General features: G+C 44.7%; 1 protein-coding gene across 4 annotated transcripts in view; it reads right to left on the bottom strand.

The window, feature by feature from the left end:
- Positions 1–21,607, bottom strand: part of NEGR1 (neuronal growth regulator 1) — a 726,879-nt gene that overhangs the window by 475,730 nt on the left and 229,542 nt on the right. The gene's annotated exons all lie outside the window — the stretch shown is intronic.

Consider the following 21,607-nt stretch of genomic DNA (forward strand, 5'->3'; position numbering starts at 1 on the left):
TCTTCTATGATAACTATTGGGGCAGCAAAAGCATGCTGCTGGAAACAGGAGAAAATGCTGCAAAGCAGCCAAGCCCTCCTGCTACAGCGCTCAGCGGATAATACTTTTTGTTTTAAAGAGGATAAATCATTAATAAGGCAAGCATTTAAGAATGTGAGTACTTTACATCAGATGAGCATTTCATGTTTAAACATCTGAATAATTTATCTGGTTTTACATTACTTAGCATTAAGATCTCCGCTGAAAACAATGAGAGGTGAATATATTCAGCTTTGTTGGAAAGCAACTCATTTTCCGCCTAACTTCAGAAGCCAAAGTTTGACAATTTTGCTTAGCCAAAGCCATTCGTATTTATTTTCAGGCCCTTTGAAGAAATTGTATTTGCTTGCTGTAATACAAAGTCTTTCTCAAGTTCCTAAGTACATATTACCGTAAGTGCATGCAAAGAGAGTTAAACTGTAAGAAAACAGTGTCGAGAAACAAGTGAGGAGACAATCATTTGCAGCAGGTGCCAGCGGGCTGTCTGGGGAAATGGACCCGGGCAGAAACCAATGGTTTTGGTCTCACAAAGCCACGGGCAGGAGGGAGGAAAAGGGGACCAGAGATTTCCAAGCTCATTCGCGATGACCCATCTTGAGTGAGGTGGGGATGCTCAACCCAAAGGCTGCACTGAAAAAGGGAGAAACCTCTAATGTGGCTATGTCTGAAAACAGGTGAGCCAAGTGTGAACGAAGAGGAGAGGTCACCTGAGAGCCTTGGGTTGGTGTGGGGTTGGGGTTGGGTACCGTGTGGAGGATCCTGCCTTTTCTGCTTTTCTCCTTCCACCCCATTACATTGCTGTCCCAAGGTGTCCTCAAGCCATGAGGTTATCTGGACTGAGAAGACCAAGAGATAATCTGAAGATGAGACTTCAGCCCACATCTCTGCTCTGCAGGTACATGGGAGATGGCTGCACAGAACAGGTACCAGCAGTTGCAGAAGACAGTTTTCCTCGGGCCAAGACAAGGCTTGTCCCACTGCCTTGCCCAGGAGCGAGCTGCCTCCGACAGCACCGCTGCCAGTGCCAAGTCCGCCTCTGGCAGGGAGACACCAGGGTACGGCGCACGCTGTGCTTTGGAGGAAGCAAACTTCACTCGATCCTCATGCGCTTCCCTTTTGGGCAGGGAAGAGGAGGAGACGTGAAGCATCCCTGATGGCAGGCGCAAGCTGTGCTGCAGGGGTGTGCAGGAGGGTTGCGCGGTGTGGGCAGGATGGAGCCCAGGGAAGAAAGGACAATCTTGCTTGGTGGGGTTGGTACCCAGTATTTGGCTTGCAAGGAAAGCCCCCCTGAGATGAACAACGATAAGAAAGCAACCAAAGAGATTTCACTAAAATCGCAGCCTATCTGGAGGAGTAGGAGAGACCACAGCAATCCCCAAGAAAATAAGGTAAACCTGGGGGTTTACCAAATCCTGTTTGCTTCTGCAGGATGCAGTCTCCTGAATTTCAAGTCTTGTTCCGTCCAAATACTGAAATATAAATGTCCCTTTTCTTTCTATACAGAAATCTGTGCTGTGTGCTGCCGGGTCCATTTTCAACGTATGACATTTCATTTGGCGCAAAGTGGGTGATTAAACCAAAAATCATTCATTTTCCCCCCGTGCAGAAAGGTTCAGGTAACAAAAAAAAAGCCTACAAGATGAAGCTTGATTTTAAAGCTTAGGTTAGTGACTTACAACCATGACTAACTGCAGGACAGGGCGCTCTCTTCTCATTAAAGAGGAACTTTCTGTGATAAGTCGGTATGACAAATCAACATTTAATTTATCACAAAAACCCGGCTAGCGAGCTGAAGCGTAGCGTAGGTGGTATTTCATTTTATCATGTTAAAAGAGTTTCCCCAACGTAAAGATAGTTTGAACTACGGTGACTATAAAAGTGAGTTGAAAATTAGGTAAATCTGATTTCCTGCATATGAACCAGTGCTGTCTTTCTAAAGCTTATTAAATCCTATCTGGATTGTTTCAGCACAAAGGTACTGGTTGAATTAATGGAGGAAAAATACGTGGACTTGGGTAGATAATAGAAAAGAATTATGGTTCCCAAAGCTGGCTAACCAGAAGGATTTGATGTGAAAGGATCCTGAAGGAGAGGCAAATCTGGAGAAGTTTAAGCCGCTGTTCTCTGCTGGGTTTAAATAAACTGCCCTGAGGGCGGCGTTTGTGTGGTCCGGGGTGGGGTCAGGATGCCAAGCGCGTGCGGGGGCTGGTTGTGCTGCTCCATGGGCCGTGTGTGAGCCCCGTTTGGTCCCAGCCTGTCCCACACCTCACCCCCTGAGCAGCGAGGGTGTCGATGCTACGGCTGAGTCTGACAAACAGGATTTCAGTTCAGAAAACCATTTAATAAGCCCTCTGAGTTTCTTTAAACCTGTCTTTGGTGTTACAAGAAAGAATGAAATCCAGCCATGCCGCACAGCTTCCAGCTTTACTGGGACTGATGCTCTGAAAGAGCCCGAGCCAGAATTCAAAATTATTCTCCAGCCCCTCGAATACCTGTTCCACTGCCCCAGATTCCTTTAAAGAGGGCAAACTGGTGCAGGCCTGCTGTCGTTAGGGTCTGCTGGGTGTAGTTTCACTCAGTGAGCCCAGCGCTGGCGTTTGGCCTAGAAAACCAGAATAAACCTGAAGCTGTTCACATTGGCGTCCACGTGGCCCCGAGAGTCTCCCCGAACAAAGACATTGCAGGCATTCTGGAAATGTCCCCAGCAATCTATGGCGTGCCAACAGGCCAACTGATCAGAAATTGGCTTGAAAGGTGTTTTTTTGGAACTCTATACTGCAGGTCTAAAAAGCCACGCTGTTTTAATTCAAGCTGGAACCGGTCGCTGGAAAACATTTGCTGTATGCCTGCGCAGGACCAGCGGTTCAGCGCGTGCGTCGTGGTGCGCTTCTGCAACCTTCCAACTCATCTCTCGGTGGAAAAAGCCTGGCTGTGCTTCGGTTTGCTTTGATAGTCTCCTCTTCTAATTAGCAGCCCAAATGAGAGCACCTTTGGGCAGCTTGGCTGGCAGAGACGGGCAGGGCGCTGCCTGCGCGTTCTGCTGGGGAACACCCCTTTGTCTCAGCTACGATGGACGGTGACTTAATGATTGGGAAAGCCGTGCCAGATCGTTACGCTCTTAAAAATTCCTGGAAATGCAATGAGCCTCTGCAGTCCTTTTCTTTTTCACCTCAGCAGTTTGATTTAACCTTTCCTCTGGCTACCTGATTGCTTTGCTGGCAAAAGAAAATTCTGTTCCCAAATATTAAAATTCAGTAGATACTTTGTGGTGCTTTGCAAACTTTAAAAAGTAAAATAACTTACTTTTAAAATGTAAAAACTCTTAGTATTGTCTGCTTAGTCATTGATCTAGAATAAATAATTATTTTTGCTAAGTATTAAGTAGTTGATTTCATCATCATTGCTGTGTAACGCTAGGCACGGTCATTTTGTCCGTGGACTGATTGATTTTCATAGGGTTTTTTTGAAGGTTCTCTATGTCAGACTAAAAACCGTCGTTTAGGAGTAGAATGTCACTGCTTTATACGGACGCGCACACTTGCACGTGCATTCTTAATATTTGTCCAGGAGGATAATGGTGGGGGCAAGTATGGTCAGGCATTAGACAGAAGCAGGAATTATTTGACTCTGTGATTACATCTGCAGCTGTCCCGCGCATTTCCACAGTACCCATCACCACCGTTATGACGGAGCGCTCTGTCTGTAACTGGTTTTACGGAGTGTGAAGCTTTTGGCACACAGCGATGGGCCGGAGAACAGCGGTTGGCCTGCAGAGAGGTGTTTATCTGGCTAAAGATTCTGGCCCAGAACAACGTCTTGGGAACTATCTGATACGGAAACCAAGGTCAAATTGTTTGTCTCGCCTTGTGCTGACCTGGCAGCGCAAATTCAGCACAGAGCCGTGGTGGTGACGCCTTAAAAGAAAGTGAGTTTCCATCTAGAAGAAGATTAAAGTGAGGTCGATGAAAAGTCTGCTGTTTGAAATATAAAATGACCTAGGATTTAGAAGGTGCAACAACTTCAAAATATATCAGCTTCAGCCACTTCGTTTCTTGCCAATGGAGGAGTGAAGCCCTGCGCCTGGGAGCAGGGTTGCGGGGTGCCGATGGCCCCGCTAGCGAAGTGCGGGTGTCACCGCATTTAACTCAATGCGCTGGTTGCCACCCACGTGTAACTAGACGAAATGGTCCTAAATTTTTGAGGGGAGAGGCTCCTTGTCTGCGGCACCTGTCTTGGTAAGGCAGGGGCGGGGTGTCGAGCTGAGCCATGCACGCGGCCACGTTGCTGGAGAGCTGGGGAGGGGCGCGGCGGGGTTTGGCAGGCCCGTCTGCACCTAGCGTCTTCCCAGGGGTCATTTACGTGGTGTCACGGTCCTGCTGAGGGAGAAACCCTGCTAAGGTCAGCACTCGCCGCTCCTCCGCCGCTGTCGGAGCACGATCACCGGCTAAGGTCCTGGTATACAAGTCTCTGCAGTCCACTTGCTCTCATCAAGTCTCCTTTTCTCTAATTTAGTGATTATTCTACATAATCCTAATGCTTTGTACCAGTTAGCAGTTGTGAAGATATGTAAGGACGCTCTTAGCGCGGATCGGATTACACGCCGGCAACTCTCCTGGTGGTGAATAGGAAGGCACAGAGTCATATTATATCACTATCACTAATTAATACAAGAGATTAGGAAAAGTACCATGCTGGAACGACATAACCAGCCTTTCCCAACACCAAGGGCCGCATTAACCAGAAATAATTATAAGCTTTAGCGCTGATGCCTTGTAGACAAAAGCACGGACCTCTTTAGTTTGTCTGAATAAGCAAGACTAATTCCGTTAAATGGCTTATGCAGAGAGGTGTTAATAAGCATTTCATTTAACTGTATTTAGGTTAATCATTCATTACAGGAAAGCCTTAATGAATGGCTTTTTTTCAACATTTAAAATAGAGAATGAAGGAATAAACTAACTCAAGGTCAAAGCAGTAAGAAAAAAAAGATGAAAAAGGGCTGTCAGAAATGCTTTTTTAAAAGACAAGCTTGTCAGATAACGGGACTGCGAAGGCTCGGTGGAGTCCTACAGATAACATCTCTGCGTATTGTGACACCTGAAGTTAGCTGAGGATTGATGGCTTTGGAGGAGCGGGTCGGCAGTCTATCAAAGGCTGAATCGGAAAGAAATGAAAATCGTGAGAGGAGAGGGGATCTGCTCGGAGAGCGCTCCGGCGCGCTTACCGGTGTTTGGGCCAACGGCGAGTTTGTCAAGAAGAGGAACCTCGTTCTGCGCCGCGGAGGGCAGGCAGGATTGCAGAAAGCCTGACCTTGGGAGAACAAAACCCCAAAATCTTGCATGAAATTGAATCAGCCAAGACAGCGATTTGTTTAGTCTTATGCAAATGCAATCATCCTCAAGGCTGAGCGCCTGCGACAGGAGATTTACAGTGCTGGAGAATTCTCTGGTGAAGTTAAATAGATAAATCTGAAGGAGGAGGCCCTTTTGAAGTGTGTGCCAGATGGAGGCGTTGATTAAACAGAGCTTTGGCCATGATAACAACACTTGGAAAATGCTGATAATTTAAGCGATGCTGAAATGCCTTTGGACCGTGTCCGTGGTAGCAAGGAGCTGGATGGGGTGACTCAGAGGGTCCTCTCCAGTCTGATGTTCCTCTCTTACTGGTATGAATCACTGAGATTCCTTTTAATGAGAGGGAAACGTACGGCGCTGCACGGGCTGAAATCCCCAGGGCGCATTTGAAATGCAAAATGCTTATATTTTAAATAAAGGCATACATTTGCAAGAGATAATTTTACAGGTGATGTACGGCCAAAATGTTTTGCTTATCCCAGCGAAGAAAGTCAAGTGAAGGAATCAGTGCAGTCCCGGCTTTTGGAAAAGTGAGGCACATTTTATGGGATGGCTCACGGGGCACCGGAAAATATTTTTACTGAGTATGACAAACTGTAGGATGAGGTAGCTCAGCAGCACTGGTGTGTCCTCGCCCGTGCGCGGTGCTAATTTGTCTCCCCAGACAGTTGGTAAGAGAGGGGCATTGTCAGGCCCCATTCATCCGCGCTCACACAGGGCTGCTGGGAGATGCAGAAGCTGTACCACCGATGGTTTATACTGCTTTGTTCCCTATTTCCAATTCAAATGAATAATGTAGCATTTTTTTTTGAGTCTTAAAGGAGGAATACAGAGAGTAAAGCATTATTGCTAGAACTGCACAAGTAAAACCAACTATTTGTTGCACTAAAATATTAAAGCTTGGTACTTTACATACTTGAGATAGATATGCCACCGGCAATGTTTTAAAGTGAAACAACATCCCTGTGTGTCTTTGCGTGCGTCTCTGTGCATGCACAGAAAATAAGACAGAAAAATATTCTCTGTCTCTGATTTGAAACTGGTTCTTGACACTGATTCTGACTGAGTTAAAATACAATATTTACAGGACTGAAAAGACAGCCAAGTAATCAAAACATGGTAACTGCCACCCAGTGTTATAATTTCCCAGTTGTGGGGATCTTTGCCTGGGAATCTGGGTTCCTTGGCTGTGGAAACAGACGTCCAGGGCGGCAGCAGGAGAGCGCTTCGCGCCCTGCCCTCCGCATCGGTCGGAGTCGCCCTTCCCCTTCCACCACACACACACCGACAAATAAAAACTCACGCTGAATATTGTCAACAGCCAAGTACTAATTTACCACCAGCTAAAAATACACACTGCAGTGGCAATTTTAAGCAAGATGATTTTTTGCTTGCTTATTCATGTGATGGGGCATGCCAGACACGCTTTGCAGTTGTTCAGACTCGACCAACTCGGTGACCGCGTAACAGCTGCCGTGCATTAAGCTTACAGAGGAACCAAGACCATAACTGATGGAGGTTGTTCACTATCTGCAAAAGGTTTTGAACTGTCTTAATGTCTGCTCTCAAATAACTCTCTGGAACAAAGCATTTCCAGAGTCAGCAGCTTCTCAAAAGTACTTAGTGCAGACAGCTCAGTAAGCATGGTGCGGATACGGACGCACCTCCAACCGCCTTAGGCTGACTCACTGGGAACGTGTTATCTCGCAAGCAGAATTCCTCTTTCCTGAGGAGAATCCCATGCTCAGGCTGCAGAGGATGCAGTTAAAGATCTAGCATGGATTCAGCAGGAGCTGCGGTCTGGGCGGGGAGGACCTTTGGTGGGCAGCAGTGCCGGGGCGGTGGCGGTACCAAGGGGTTGTGGAATCAGGTCACATTTAAAATTTTTTACTGTCTCTTTTTTGCTTTTATGGAATCATAGAATAGAATCATGGAATAGTTTGGGTTGGAAGGGTCCTGGAGGCCTGCCTGGGTCAACCGCCTCTCAGCAGCCTCTCTCCTGTGAACAACACACTTTCAAAAACTGTGCTAACAAGCGGAACCCTAAACCTGTAGGTTTTCTAAAACTCATTCCTCCTTCCTTTCAGCTTCCAAAACCTAATGTTTTATTTTCCAAATGTCATTGACTCTTCTCATAGAAATCCAGGTTGAAATCTGATTGTTATTGTTCACAGCAAAATATTTAATGCAAAAAAAAAAAAAAAAAAAAGGGAGTGTTATTTTAGAGAAAAAAACCTCTAATTTTTCAAACTTATAAATGGTGAGTAAAGTTTCTAGCGAATTGATACTTTAAAAAAATCGCAGTCATTTGATCATATGTGAAGTTACAGACAGACTGGCAAAATATGAGCAACTTAACCGAGAGAGGGTAGGATGACTGTTTCATTCTTTTTAAGGGTATGCTGGTGTTAAAGAGTATTTAAGATACCGGAAAAAAAATCCTCTCCAAGAAGGGAGGCACATGGGGTGTCTTATACTTAGCTGTGAGATCCTGATAACTCCAAAAACCTGCATTTTGGGCATTTTTACTTCGTGTGCCTAAGGAACCGCTGTGGTCCTCAGCGTCAATGCATGCTTGTTAAGGAGTTCAGCACCTAATGACAGTGACAGCTAGAGACCTAACCCCCCCGCAGTTGTTGCTCATTCTAGTTACATGGGCTTGCTGTCGTTCCTGCTCCATAGGGTTCGTAAGAGCAGGCCAGGCTTTGGGTTTGCCACGCCGTATTTCTGGATTTACAGTGGGTTGAGCTAACGTGAAAAACAGCGCTGCTCCGACAAAGCGGGCTCACTCTCATCTCTCCGATAGCACAGACACGCTGTTGATGCAGCTGCAAAACCAAAACCAATTTTTACCCCTTCTGCATTGTCGGGTGGTGTATCTTTAATGGAATTTCATGCGCAGACAGATGAACTCGATCCTATCAAATAAACCCCCCTTCCATTAAATAATGCAAAGGAAAAGAATCCTGCTAATGCATTAACGGGATAAATGAAGCAGGCCCAGAAGACAGAGTGCCTTAGTGTTTAACGGGATTAAAAAGTACAGCCCTGACACACCTGGTTTCTACTGCAAGGAGTATTTCATGATCCAAGAAGTATTTATGAGGAAAATTACAGATGGGGCCTGAACATAGCTGGTCAGAAAGAACCGCAACGTGCACCGAGTAACCGACAGTCCCAAGCCACGTCCCCCAAGTCTTCCACCACTGGCCAGCAACACACGGACCATCCCAGGGTGACCCAATGCAAGAACCTCAAGGCTGGATGTGCTGTAATGAGAAGGAGATGTTTGCATTTCTGGAGCAGATTAAAATTGTAAATCAACCTAGTGACTAAGAGAAATTTTTTTTTTGACCAGAAGAAAACCAATCAGTTCAATAAGGCCAAAAAATTTCCACACTTTAACAAATATAGCCAACTGCACACGTACTGGAAGAAAAAGAATTGACTCTGTGGCAATTCCTGAGAAGAGCATCTGTGATTACCGTAGATCATCCACGCTCTCTGGCTATGAAAGGAGAACTGTGTTTCTGGGGTGTGTGAACAGAAGTGCAGCCTAGGAAGCAGTGCTGCAGCAATCCTCGGCACCTGAGGGCCGTGTCCGGCGCGGATGGGTCACCTGGGGAGATGCACAGACTGATTGGACATGGCCCAGAGATGAAGAACGAGAGCGTCTCACTTGGGAGGAAAGCTTGGAACAGCAGGATAGTCCACAACCCGAGGGGGAGAGGGGCTCCTGATAGCCACCGGGGGATGGACATAAGGCTTGCCCCTGGAGAAGGTAAGGGGATGACCTTCTTGTGTCCCTGGCAGGTAGAACGAGATCAACGGGTCTGACCTGCAGCGAGTAGGACGCAGAATAGCTACGAATGCAAACCTAGCATGAGGTCGCAGGGAAAGGATGAGGAATCTGCATCATTGCAGCGTTTAAAGAGCAGTTGGACAAATATCTGTCGAAAATAACACTAGACATCACTTCTCTTGCCTGTGAGCAGAGAGCCTTCCGGATGTTCTGTTCTGGCCTTTGAAAAAAATAATCCAGGAATGCATCATAGTTAGCGGTGACTGAGATATTCAGTTTATGGAACCAGAGATATAAGAGGTTCTGGAGGAAAAGGAGTGTGGCTCATGGCCGAGGTGAAGATCGGCTCTGGGAGGCAACTCCCTGGTCCATAGCATGGGCTGCAGCCCATTTCCCTCTCCTAGAAACCGGCTCTCACTTCTTTCTAATGGCTTAAGGACACGCCGTTGTATGCAAACCGTGCAGAGAGCATTAAACAGATCTTTAATTCTTGCAGAAAACCGAACGCAGCTGTGGAGTCTGTAATTAGCACATGCCTCTTGGCTTCTCAAACCCCGCTCTGCCATTGCACCGCGTCTTGTGGTTTCCCTCATAAATATCTTAAAATCGATCTTAAAAGCAGTTACTTCTCTTCCACTGGGAGCAATCAGTGGAAGGCTTCTCTACAGCTGCACTTCTGAACAGGCAGGAATTTTCTCATTCCCGGGATAAATTTGCCTCTGGATGAGCTCTGTCCCCTCCTGGATCTTGCTGCCCTGTTTCCACAGGCACCGCTCGTGTGTGGTTTCGCTTTGTTAAACTAAGCACCATCTTCTAGTCTCCCTCCTCTTTCTCTTTGCGTAATAGGAACAGCAACAGGTTCAAATACTTTACCTAAACTTGCAGTTTTAACCCATTTCTTTGTGGGCTCAACCCTTGAAGGGCTATAATTATAATTATCACTAATGTTCCCGCATAACAGCTATTAATAAATTAAAAGGCTCTGTTGTTTCGATGGCTTGAAATGAAACCCAGCTTCCATTTCCTTTGAGTTTGCCAAGCTTTCCTCTCCTTTAACTGTGCTAAAAATAATTTACCCAAGGATTATTAAAAAAAAAAGATTTTTTTGAATATTATTTCATGCTTTATTGCAGTGGTAATCTCTTTGGTAAGGTTATCTTCAGCGACTCAAATAACTCTGCCGTCACATAAAAGTTATTGCTTAGCCCAAAGGCCAAGCACAGAGTGCTCCTGGAATGAGATCCGCGCTGTCTCCTTGGAGCACATATGAGAAAAGTTGAATAAATGCAAACCTAGCATAGCTTCATAGCCAGCGTTACATCATCTGCGTAGATCTATCCGTGATCTATATGTGGTAATGTGCTAGAAACACCATCTAGGATTTCATTAGGGAATAAGGCCTATTTCATAAAAATAGTCCATGAAATGGTGAAAATTCCAGCTCAAAATTCTAGCAAAAGTCAGGGGACACTATTATATTGCTGTGTCCCCTGCTTGGTTACGTGGCTGCCCCCAGCCCCCAGACGCTAGCCTAATTGCAGAAGTTTCCATGAATACTGTTCTTAGGAGGCTGGAACACAATTGCATGGTACTGAAACAAAAATTACAACATCCGTGTAGCCTGGCTGATAGACGGCTCAATAAAACCACGGTGTTGCATCTTTTTGCTTAAATAGATGGGGCTGTTCCGTGTGACGGCCGTCTTCCACCTAGCGATGCACGCTGGGGGGCCTGGCCTCCTGGTCTTCGCCAGGACAAAAGAGAAGGAAACAGCTTAGAGAAAACACCCTGAGGTTCGCTATCAAGACATTTCTATAGACTTCGGAAGCCTGCTGAATTTACCAGCTAAAACATTAATTCCTTGAACTGAGGATTGGACACGATGGATTATTTTTTCCACGGGATTTCAGAATTACTAGTGCTTTATGAAAGAAAGGCAACGACTCGGGACAGGGTTGTGTAAGCTGGATAGCCCGATATACAGCATCCTAATATCTGTCACCAGAAAAATAATAACGCCCGTGTAGTCAGCAACGCCGGGAAATGCGGCTTATGTTTACCCCCGCTTACGAGGATGCTGCGCATCGCCCAGAGTGACGTATTCCAGCTCTGATAGGAAAGGATATGGTAAAACTTAATGACCCCCAGATTTAAAATATGCCAGTTTTGTGTGTATAGCGAGGATCTGCATTGCTGTGCACCAGAGTCTGCGTGGTTGGACGCAAGAACGCTTAGCATTGTATTTCTTTGGCATGGTAAATGATAATTGCCAAGAAAATTGCCAGCTTCACCTAGTCCAACTCATAAAAGGTTGAACTGGGTGATCTTTCAAGGCTCCTTCCAACCTGGGCTGTTCTGTCATTCATCACATTTCCCAAGAGCTCAGTAAAGGTGTCCTGGTTCTGAGACATACGTGGACTCGGACACAAGTTCTGAACAGATGCTGAACTGGGGCTGTTCTTAATAATAATTTTAATAATAATGTATTTTAAGCTGTAATCCAAAAGACTAATGTACAGCTCTCAAACTGTCCTCCTTGCCTCAGATTTGGTGAGAAAACCATTTTCTTTCAGAGTTTGTCTACGGAAAAACTCAAAATTTGTAGAAAAGCAGCTCTTCTGTTGAGAATGAACCGTAAAATCAATTTTAGATCAGTTTTCTAGATGATGTAGCTACTGAAGCCCTCCATTACTCTAAAATGCCTCTGTATAACTGACATCAGAACTAATTTCTATTGAACTTATGTATGTGAAATCTTAGCACACCAGGCAATCGCCGGTCCCTTGTACTGTAAGGTTGTATGATGTGTATGGCTGCCTAACCCTGGAGCTACACGACGGTGGGTAAATACGGATGTCACATTCTTCTTCCAAGCTTTGCTTCTAGAAAGATGACTTTCTGTGTATCTACAGTGGGATATACTGTAGACGAGAGGTAATGGTTTTAAAATAGAGGGGGGTGGATTTAGATTAGAAATTAGGAAAAAATTTTTTATGATGTGAGTTATAGAACACTGGCCCAGGTTGCCCAGAAAGGTGGTGGAGGCCCCATCCCTGGAAACATTCCAGGCCAGGCTGGATGAGGCTCTGAGCAACCTGACCTAGTCAGGGATGTCCCTGCTCCTGGCAGGGGGGTTGGACTAGATGACCGTTGAAGCTCCCTTCCAACCCTAACCATTCTATGATTCTATACGTGCTGTTTCTGAAGCACATATGTATACTTTTTTTTTTGGCTGTTGTTGGCAGGCTTTCTATTTGAAACTTTCAATTTTTTTTTAGACTACTTTAGATTTGCAAAAATATTAAAATATTGCAGCCTATGTATTTTTCATTATTCAGAAGTTACAAAATTCTGTCTTACTTTGCAGCAGTACTTAGCAGACAGATGTGCTCGCTAATGGGATAAGTACAGCACATTTCTGTGTCATAAGGGACATACTATAGCTGTCAGCTACAGATCCTACTGGAGCATCCCTCACCCTTTAAAAACTCTTATTGCCCATGTATGTGCTCCACTCCGGGAGGCACCTTCACCTGCGTTGCCCTTGGCATAGTGTGGGTAAAGGAAACCATAAAAGCAGCTTGATATTTCTGAGTCTAAGCCCTTTTGTCTGGAAGATGTGGCATAGCAACAGCTGCGGAAGTAGGGGAGAGCAATCAAAAGGGATCATTTTAAGGGAAACTTGCAAGAAAAGAACAAATAAATGATGAAACTTCATGATACTATGTGGTTTTCAGCCCATACTGCTGGTTTTGGATGTGACGTGCTCAAGGCTGGGGCTACCTTCTTATCTACATATCTACAGCACCCATCCAGGCCAGATTTTATTATCATCCGTAGCAACAGCAGTCCACAAAACCAATCATCACTTGTTTAGCTTAAAATTAAATAGCAAAAAAAATACACAGAGGGTAAAGCCATCAAGTCCAGAACAGGCTGACATTGGGTTCTGCATGGAAGTCCAAAATTAAACAGAGGAGAGTGGGTCGTGATCTTCCACTGGACGTGGTAAATACAGCTTTGGTTATGAGGTCATTGAGAAGACGACTAGAAAAGCTCTAGGGAAAGCACTGGGACAAGCAGGCCAGCCACCCATTCCCATTCACCCATCCCTGCGTTGTATGTAACTTGGGGGACCCGGTTCTCATCTGTATCCCAAACCATGTGGTCTGGAAAGGTTCTTCAGTGTAGAAGAACCAAGAACTGCAGATCTCCATGACAGATGACCATGCTCAGATTTCCATACAAAGTGTGTAACTTTCAAGTCACGTGTGAGGGTTCCAGTTTGGTAAATTTGCCCAGTTGAGAAGTGTGATGATCTAACAAAACTATGGAGTTATAAAGTCAACTGGTGAGGAACACGGGTTGTTTTGAAAGGAATATGCATGGTGTGCGCTGTCGGGAGCTTATGCACATAATTTTGGCAGCCTACAATAACTGCTTCTCTGACAATGTTGCCCTCATTTGTAAGTGTCACATTTGAGAAAAGGAAAAGCATTTTAATGCGACAGAAGAATTTGACTTGGGAGCTAATTACCTTAATTTGATAGAATTTTTGGCTCATCTGCATACTTGACAATTATTTACTACTTACATTGGTAATTAGAGGCTGGGTCTTGTGCTGACATGCTGTAAATAGCTTTGAAGACTTTTGCTGATCTTTCTAACTTTTAGAGAAAACGTAGTTAATATGTAAAATATTTGTACTTCTGCCCTTTTGTAAAACATTCTTTCTATATTTTAAATGATTGGTTGTCAGAATCATCTTCCTCAAAATGAAGTGCGATGCTGTAAATAAGCTCTTGAATTAAGCAGCGTATTAAATCCATGGATGCAGTGGCAACCTTTGTTAGATCTCATACATCATGAAGATTTTGTTGGTTCTGCTACACTGAGGCTATCTCATATAGCATTGTGAATGATAATTTTTTACACTGAACTTTACAGTTTCTGGACAGTTTCAACATCATTCTTCTGCTCTTGACAAAGGATGGTGAGTTAAGCAGGTTAGTACATGATTTCTTGCCTTTTTTTTGGTAACTGGGGATGAGAAGGGAACTTATTTGCTGGTGGAGCTGACACTCTTTACACAAATCTTCCGGTGAGGTGGTTGTCAGCTGATTTCTAAAGATGTGGTTTTTATTCAGCTGTTCTGCTGATTTTCTTAAGCATTTCTTTGGGGATTCTCTTGGTCATGTTTCTGCATAGGGTATATACTGCTCTGGTTTTACAGGGATATTAAAAAAGAAAAGGAATCCTGGAAGTCTACTGATGAACCGTTCTAATAGCCAATCAATTAATCATCAATAGTGCTTTTATTATAATAAGGTGATGGGTGATAAATAACAAAGTCGAACTGTTTACTGACTCCATAAGAGTTAAAGAACAGTGCTGCCTTAAATTATTACGGTCTAAAGCGGTGTTATCTCCTGAGTTTGTCTTGCATGTCGATACTGATTGATCTCGTTCTTTGTAACGGAGTACATCTTAAAGAGAAGGACACTGGATAAGTCAGATCCATAAAAGAGATCTGCAGCTAGCTGGCATGGGAAATTCCCCCAATGTGTATTTTTATGAAACTACCAGCACGTTATGTGCTCAGCAGCATAAATAAAAAAGCATGTTACCCTGGCAATTTTACATTTCCGACATTAGTTAGTAAATGCAATGGCCACCCTTACTTTCCTATAATAAAACCTGCTGAGCCTTTTCATGAAAGATGATTGCAATTTCCACTGGCCTCCATATGCTGTGAAAAAACATAACTCATCCAGATCTGAGCTATTTGCTGTTAAGATAGAAGAGCGTTTTTCTTGAACGCTTGACGTGGCATTAACTATTCATGAAACCTGAGAGTGTTCAAACACTGCCCAAGTAAAATTGTTGCTACTTTTCAACTTGATGGAGATCTTTTCTGCGCCTGGCTCAGCAGAAGGGCTCTCCACGCCCAGGAGATGCAGAGACTGTCCAGGTACTGTAGCTGTGAGCTATTGATTTGCTGAAAAGTCGCGTTCCTCCTCCAGAATTGATGCATGGTAACCGCCTCCTTTTGGGTCAAACGGTATTTAACCGCGTGTACGGTTTAATTAAATGGTTTGTCACGTTGAACATACAGTTTGTCATCTGGCAGCTAAGCGATGTGTCTTTATCAGAGGATGACTCAAGGGGCTGGCATCCATCTCCTCCGTCCCTTCTCCCCCCATTAAGATGATTTGGCTGTTGTGCGGTACGTGAGGCTCCGTGAAACAGACTCCGCTTCCTGGGAACAAGTCCATTGTGCAAATTATAAAAATACTATTTCTTCCTTTCGTCATTAACATGTACTTAACTTTCTGAGTATAAGAAACCCTTTTCCCAGCAGCACTTAGAAGAAGATTTTTCCTTTCAACACCTTCTTTTTTCCTTTTTCATGTATCAATTTCCTTTTTCATGTGTTCCTGTATAAACCTGTAGCTGCCTTTACTCAGGTACCCAAGTGTCTTCTCTGTGCCTGCAGTTGTCCTTACTTGCAAGATGTTGATTCCAGTAGGAAGTGAAGAGGAGCTTATAAACTGTGTAAATCTGTTGAATGACTCTGGAAATAACGGTTTATTTTAATTATTTTTCGTGACTGTATAGCTCTGGCCCTCCTTTCTGTGTGACCGGCTATGGAGTCCCCATTTCAACGAATTTAAAGAAGTTTTCCGCATGTGCGTGTTCTACAGCACTGATGTAGGCATGTGAGCTTCATATGCATCCTCCTCTATCTGTGATAAGGTTTAGTCCCTTGGGGCAGAGGGCCCCATGCTGAATTATTCGGGGCTGCTCTGACGGAGGCTTGCCACAGGCGCTGACGGGGTCGTCGGGAGGACTCTGAGCTTGTGCAGGTAACTCCTGCCTGGGCGAGGGGGGACGAAACCCCTCACCCCCGGGACCGGCTTTGGGTTGGCTTTCTGCTGGGGCTCCCTGATCCACGGGGCTGGCGGGGGCCCTTTGCAAAGCCCCCGCCCGCCCCGGCTGATGCTGCTTCTCCTCTGCAGCTTTTACTGTTGGTGGAGGATTTTGCATCAGGAGGCTTTTCGTGCACCAGCCTTCCCCACCCACTGTTCAGCTTAATCCAGAGGATTTTGGAGACATTATGGCTCGGCTTTGCATATGTTATTACTCAGAAGAGGAAAAATAAACCCACAACAGTTGAGATTTTTCAAAGCTAACTGGGAGCTTTAGGCATGAAACTCCTGTTAAGACTCACGGCTTTGAAAATCTTTATCAATTTGTGTGATATTTTGATGGAGACAGCAAAAAAAAACAAAACCAAAAAAACCAAACAATCATAAAGTATTGGTGCCTCTCTGGGAGGCTCCTTCCCAATTAATGCTGATTAATGGTAGGGGATGAGTACGTGGAGTGCGTTATCCTCAGGACGGCTCTCCGGCTTTAAGCACGTTGCTGAGCTGTTGGGTGGCTGAGGCCAGCTGCAAAAAGTCCCTTGTGCCTGTTATTTTCCACCCCCTTTCTCATCACCTTTGTGAAGTCAGGAATTCCGTCTCTTTGGTAGGAATACACCAATGCTCACCATTAAAATGCACTTCGAAACAGAAAACAAAAAGCATCAAAAAAAGGTTCTTCCGTATTCTCAGCGATCGCCTTGCAGGTGAGCCGCGGCTCAGCTCTTCTTAGTGCGGCACTGCGTTTGTGGGCTGCAGTCCGATAACCCCGCGGCGTGCGTGTCCCTCCCGTCATGAGAAAGCAGCTCACAGAGGCTGTTGGAAACGTTTCCCAGCCAGGCAATGGGCAATTTCTTTCTGCAATTGATTTTGGCTCAAAAATCAGGATTTAGAAAGGCAAGGCAGAAAACGGTACGTGGCACTTGGCAGGAGTGTTGGCACCTTTCAAAGTCGTTACGGATGTCATATTATGGATGTCATCTTCTTAAAAAAAATAGTAACAGAAGGGGAAATGATACATATTCTCCTCCGGGTAGTAGGTAGAGGTTGGCAGTCAGTGATGAAAGCGTTTCACCTGTCCCTTTCTCTGCCCCTCTGGGAATTACGGATGCTTTGATTTGAGTGCGTGCCCCACGTCACACCTGTCTAAAGAAACAGCTGTGCTTTTGGGTGGACAGAGCTGGACTTGGATGCCTTTAAAACCACCTCCAATAGCCTTTGAGGGGCAGGGGAGAAAGATACATTTTGCTCCAAAACCAATTAATTTTTTCCCTGGTTTGTACTGTGAATAATCCTTAACTACTCAAATTGAGAGGGGAGAACACAGGAGCCAGTAGGTACGGCAACTTTACAGACAACAACGCAGGCATTGCTTATTCCTGAAATGTCTCCATAGCCAGAGCGCTTTGCTTTGACAATTTACTGCAGACTATTCAGATTACTCGCTGTTTTCCTATTATAAAATCCATACCCCATTCGTTCGAGTGAACACGCTCTTGAGCTTTCAGAACTGAGTTGTTCTCTGAATTGCCTCAGTTTGGCAGAAAACTCATTCAGCGTGGTTTTATATACTGTGCTTGTCGAATAGGGAGCCTGAATGGTAAGCAATCATTTCTGTTGCAATCAGGGATATTAAGAAGGATAAGTTCTATCAATTTTTTTTTTCAAAGTCAAAGAAGAGATGCATCCCTGCCATTGTGGAATGTCATTGAGAGAGAAATGCCAGCTGAGTCACGCATCTCAGCAATGAGAAGAAGGATGTACAAAAGCTGTCACGGTCAATCATTTCGTCTTGGTGTTTGGAATGACAGGCATCACTGAACATCCCAGCATCTCCCAGCATCACTGATCTCGCTGTGGTACAACACGGGGGCGGGTGTGTGGGAGGGAGCAGGCTGTCACTCAGCCGTTGGGTTGGCCTTCAGCTGCCTGATGCCAACAGCTTTTCCTTATGAAAACGTCTGAGTCAGCAGCTGAAGAAAGGGAAAATATTTTGCAAAACTTTCATCTTAACGAAAACCATCTTTAAAACTTTCACCAGATGGCTCCACAGGTTTTTTTTTTTTTGCTGCACTGTAAAATTCAGAGGCTCAGGTAAAATCTGGACTTAATGAAAATCATGTACAGGAACAGGTGCGGAAGCACAGGAACAACTCCAAAGTGAACTTTCCTTGTAAACCTTCCCGGATTACTGCAGTAACATAAGGCAATTTGGGTCTGAGCTCTTAACGGGTTTCCTCCCACCTATATAGAGTGTCCCAAGTAAGTGTGAGGTTCATATCAAGTCTTGTTGCTCAGAGATACAGACTTCTGGTACTGCCACATTGACACTGAGGATTGCCCTATATCCTTGAGAAGTGATTTTTTTATTTCTAAGTTTTGGTATTCGGGTCATAAATTCTCATTAGTAGGTGAGCTGGAAGAAAGCAAAGGTCATGGCGAGGTGGGACACGGTGCAAGTAAGTGCCTTGAGTCTATAACATAAAGTCTATGGCCTAGGCTTTGGGCTCTGGTCAGCTCTGAGCAAACTGGCTTTGTTTTATTCATCACTCTCAATGCCTCAAGCCAACAGCCTCTGCGCAGACTGCTGATAGCCAGCGTCCGTTTGAGGCACCCTGAATGTGCAGGGACTGCTCCCCTGCCCTCCTTGGGGTATCTGTGCTGTCAAAAGCCTATTCTGAGGAAGGCCCATCTTCACTAATTGTATAGCCCTGCACAAAAACAGGATAAAACCAAGACGGCACTACCCCTGGGAGCAGTGACAACTCATGATAAAACAATATTTGTTTAACATTTGTTCAGAGCTTCTGTGTAGACCTTCTATGACCGTGCTCTTTGAAACACAGGGGCTTGGCCCAACTGTCGTGTTTTTACCTAGAAATTTTTGTTCTGTTTTCTTTAACATAGAAGAGACTATTGGAAGAAAAATGTCACAGATATTTCTGAAAATATCTTTCTTGGGTTGCCTGATGGTAAGCTTAAGAGCTCATCTGGGAAGTTTAAAGAAGGACCAAAACCAGTTTACAAACCAGTTTGGTAGGCTGAGCCTTGTGACTGGTATTTAGTGAGGAAAGGTAAAGATGCAAAGACATGCCTTTAACATCAGGTTCGGAACACAGAAATGGCTGATCCTGCCTTATCTTTGGATGCCTTCATCCCTAGCTGGGAATACTGCTGGCAATGGCATCAAAACGTCCATCTTGCATAGATACTCTAGATGCAACTGGCAAGAAGCTGAAATTTCCATTTGGTGAGAAATTCAGACAGTGAAAAGACAAGAAAAGGAGTGTTGCCTGGAATGAGACGGATAGCCTGGAAGGAAGTCTGTATTTTTTTTTTTTCCACTCAAAACTCAACAGGCTTTTATTTGACTTTCTTTAAAACTGACATATTCACAGAGATTTCAAATAGGCATTTTCTGCCAAGTCCCCATTCCCCCAAGCCTTCCCTCCCTTCAGAACCCGAGTTTCTCAGATCTTTCCGCCCAGCTATAGCTGTAGGCTCTTTTATATTCGGTGAAGAGTTGGGACTCTCCCTGAAGTTATACATACAGTTTAGGTTTCTGCACTTGATTACACATCTCATCTAGATGGATGTATGCATATTTATTCCTGTAAGAATTACTGTAGTCAGCCAGTTCTGGCTGATAAAACCTTCACATAAAACATACCCTTATGTGATAAATAAAAACAAAGCCTGCTCTCTTTTTGCTAATGACTCACATTCTGGAATCGCCTGCTTCTCTTCTCTCAATCAGAACATGTCCCCATATGCACGGTCTTTCAGAGCAGCTTTACCACGTCTTGCAGAGTTGCAAGCTGGAAGAGTTGCCCTCTGCGTTTTCCTTGTCCTTTTGGAGCTATGGGACACGCTACACTGCTGCAAGAGCACAATGATAGACGGCTTTGGGCACGTTTCAGATTGACTGGATGGAATCACCCTTACTGTGTGCCTAGCTAGATGGGCAAGCATGTGATTTCCCAGCATACCTTGGGAGCATAGGCCTAAGTCACATCTGTAGATCAAGAACAGGATTTAGAGATATGGATGGCTACCCCCAGCCTGCCTTCAGAGCAGATATTTCCAGCCCGTGTGCCTCTGCACCGTCCCGGGGAGTCCATCCCCTGCTCGGCTTCCCCCGCCACCGGTACGGCACCAAGTGCTACGGCGTGACCAAGATGGGGAGACATCTCGAGGGCGTGGGCTGAGATGGTCACACCTTTTATCTATATTGACATTTAACAAGCAGATGGCAGAGCTATCTGAAGAACAATATATATCTTTTTTTAAATCACATGAACCATGGGAAGTTAGTGCTGTGCTGAAAAGAGCGTTTCCCGTGTCTCAGAGGTGTGCTGGCTCCCGTGCTGCAGTTCCTACACAGCATACACTTATGTACGACGAACGCTAGTGCCACTTACAATACTGTAACTGACTACGTGTAATGTTAAACCACATCTGACACCGATCCCTTGGAGCCCCAGAATCATGTACGGTGGTGAGCATCCCTCAGAAACACGGAGGAGCCTTGGGCTCAGAGCGCCGGCCAAGCCTGTGGGTCACGGCTCGGCACTCGTCATCAGAAAACGCTCAGGCAGGAAAAAGGGTCAGCACCAAAGCAGCAACAGCTAGCCAGCTGAGCATCTCTGTTCTCCTTTTCCTCTAACCTTTTCACAGACTACAGAAATTGTTTCACAAATATCCCTGAACGGCTTTCCTGGCATTTCCCAAGAGCACTTCTTGGTTAAAATGTGAAATTTCAGCACACTGATCAATATTCTGAAATGTCTGAGCATTCTCGTTTCTCTGTGAAACCCTGGATTTTGTGGGTTAAACGACTCGGTGAGCATCAGAGCAGCTTCTCCTCTCAAGTGGGCTTCTCAGATTTGTGGAAGAACTCATTAATATTGAAATCCCCCATGACAGAAGGCATGTAGGCAATACAATATCAGAAAAAAATATTCTTGCATTTTACATACTTGTTTAGAGAGAAGGAATCAATGGACTAAAAATTACCTATTTATAATCCTATTTTTCAGCTGATAGGAAGTAGCACTTTGGATATTAAATGATGCATCTATTCAGCAAGCGCTGAATAATATACTTACGATTTACAGCGTTCAAAGAGTCTTGTGAAATGACGGAGTCTTTAAACATGGCAGAGTGTCACTGAGCGCACACTGTGCGTTATCTGAAACATATTATTTTACCTAAATAGAAACATTTGCCTAATTCCACAGATTTTACTTGGAGGAGGCAGCATTCACAGAATGATTTAGAGACATAAAGGTCACCTGTTTGTAACAGCAGACGAATATAACACTTTAAAGGCAGTTATTTCCCCTAGTGAGCCGGTGTATAATTGTAAGCACTCCTGGTTTAAGAACCTGCATTGCTCTGCTGCGTGTTCCTGCGGTAACACATCACGCTGGATAAAGTGTGCAGATGCGGAATGCTGGCTGAATATATACACCTTTTTTTTTTCT

The sequence above is a fragment of the Chlamydotis macqueenii genome, chromosome 8 (assembly GCF_036417535.1).
Source record: "Chlamydotis macqueenii isolate bChlMac1 chromosome 8, bChlMac1.mat, whole genome shotgun sequence".
In the NCBI taxonomy this organism is placed as follows: Eukaryota; Metazoa; Chordata; class Aves; order Otidiformes; family Otididae; genus Chlamydotis; species Chlamydotis macqueenii.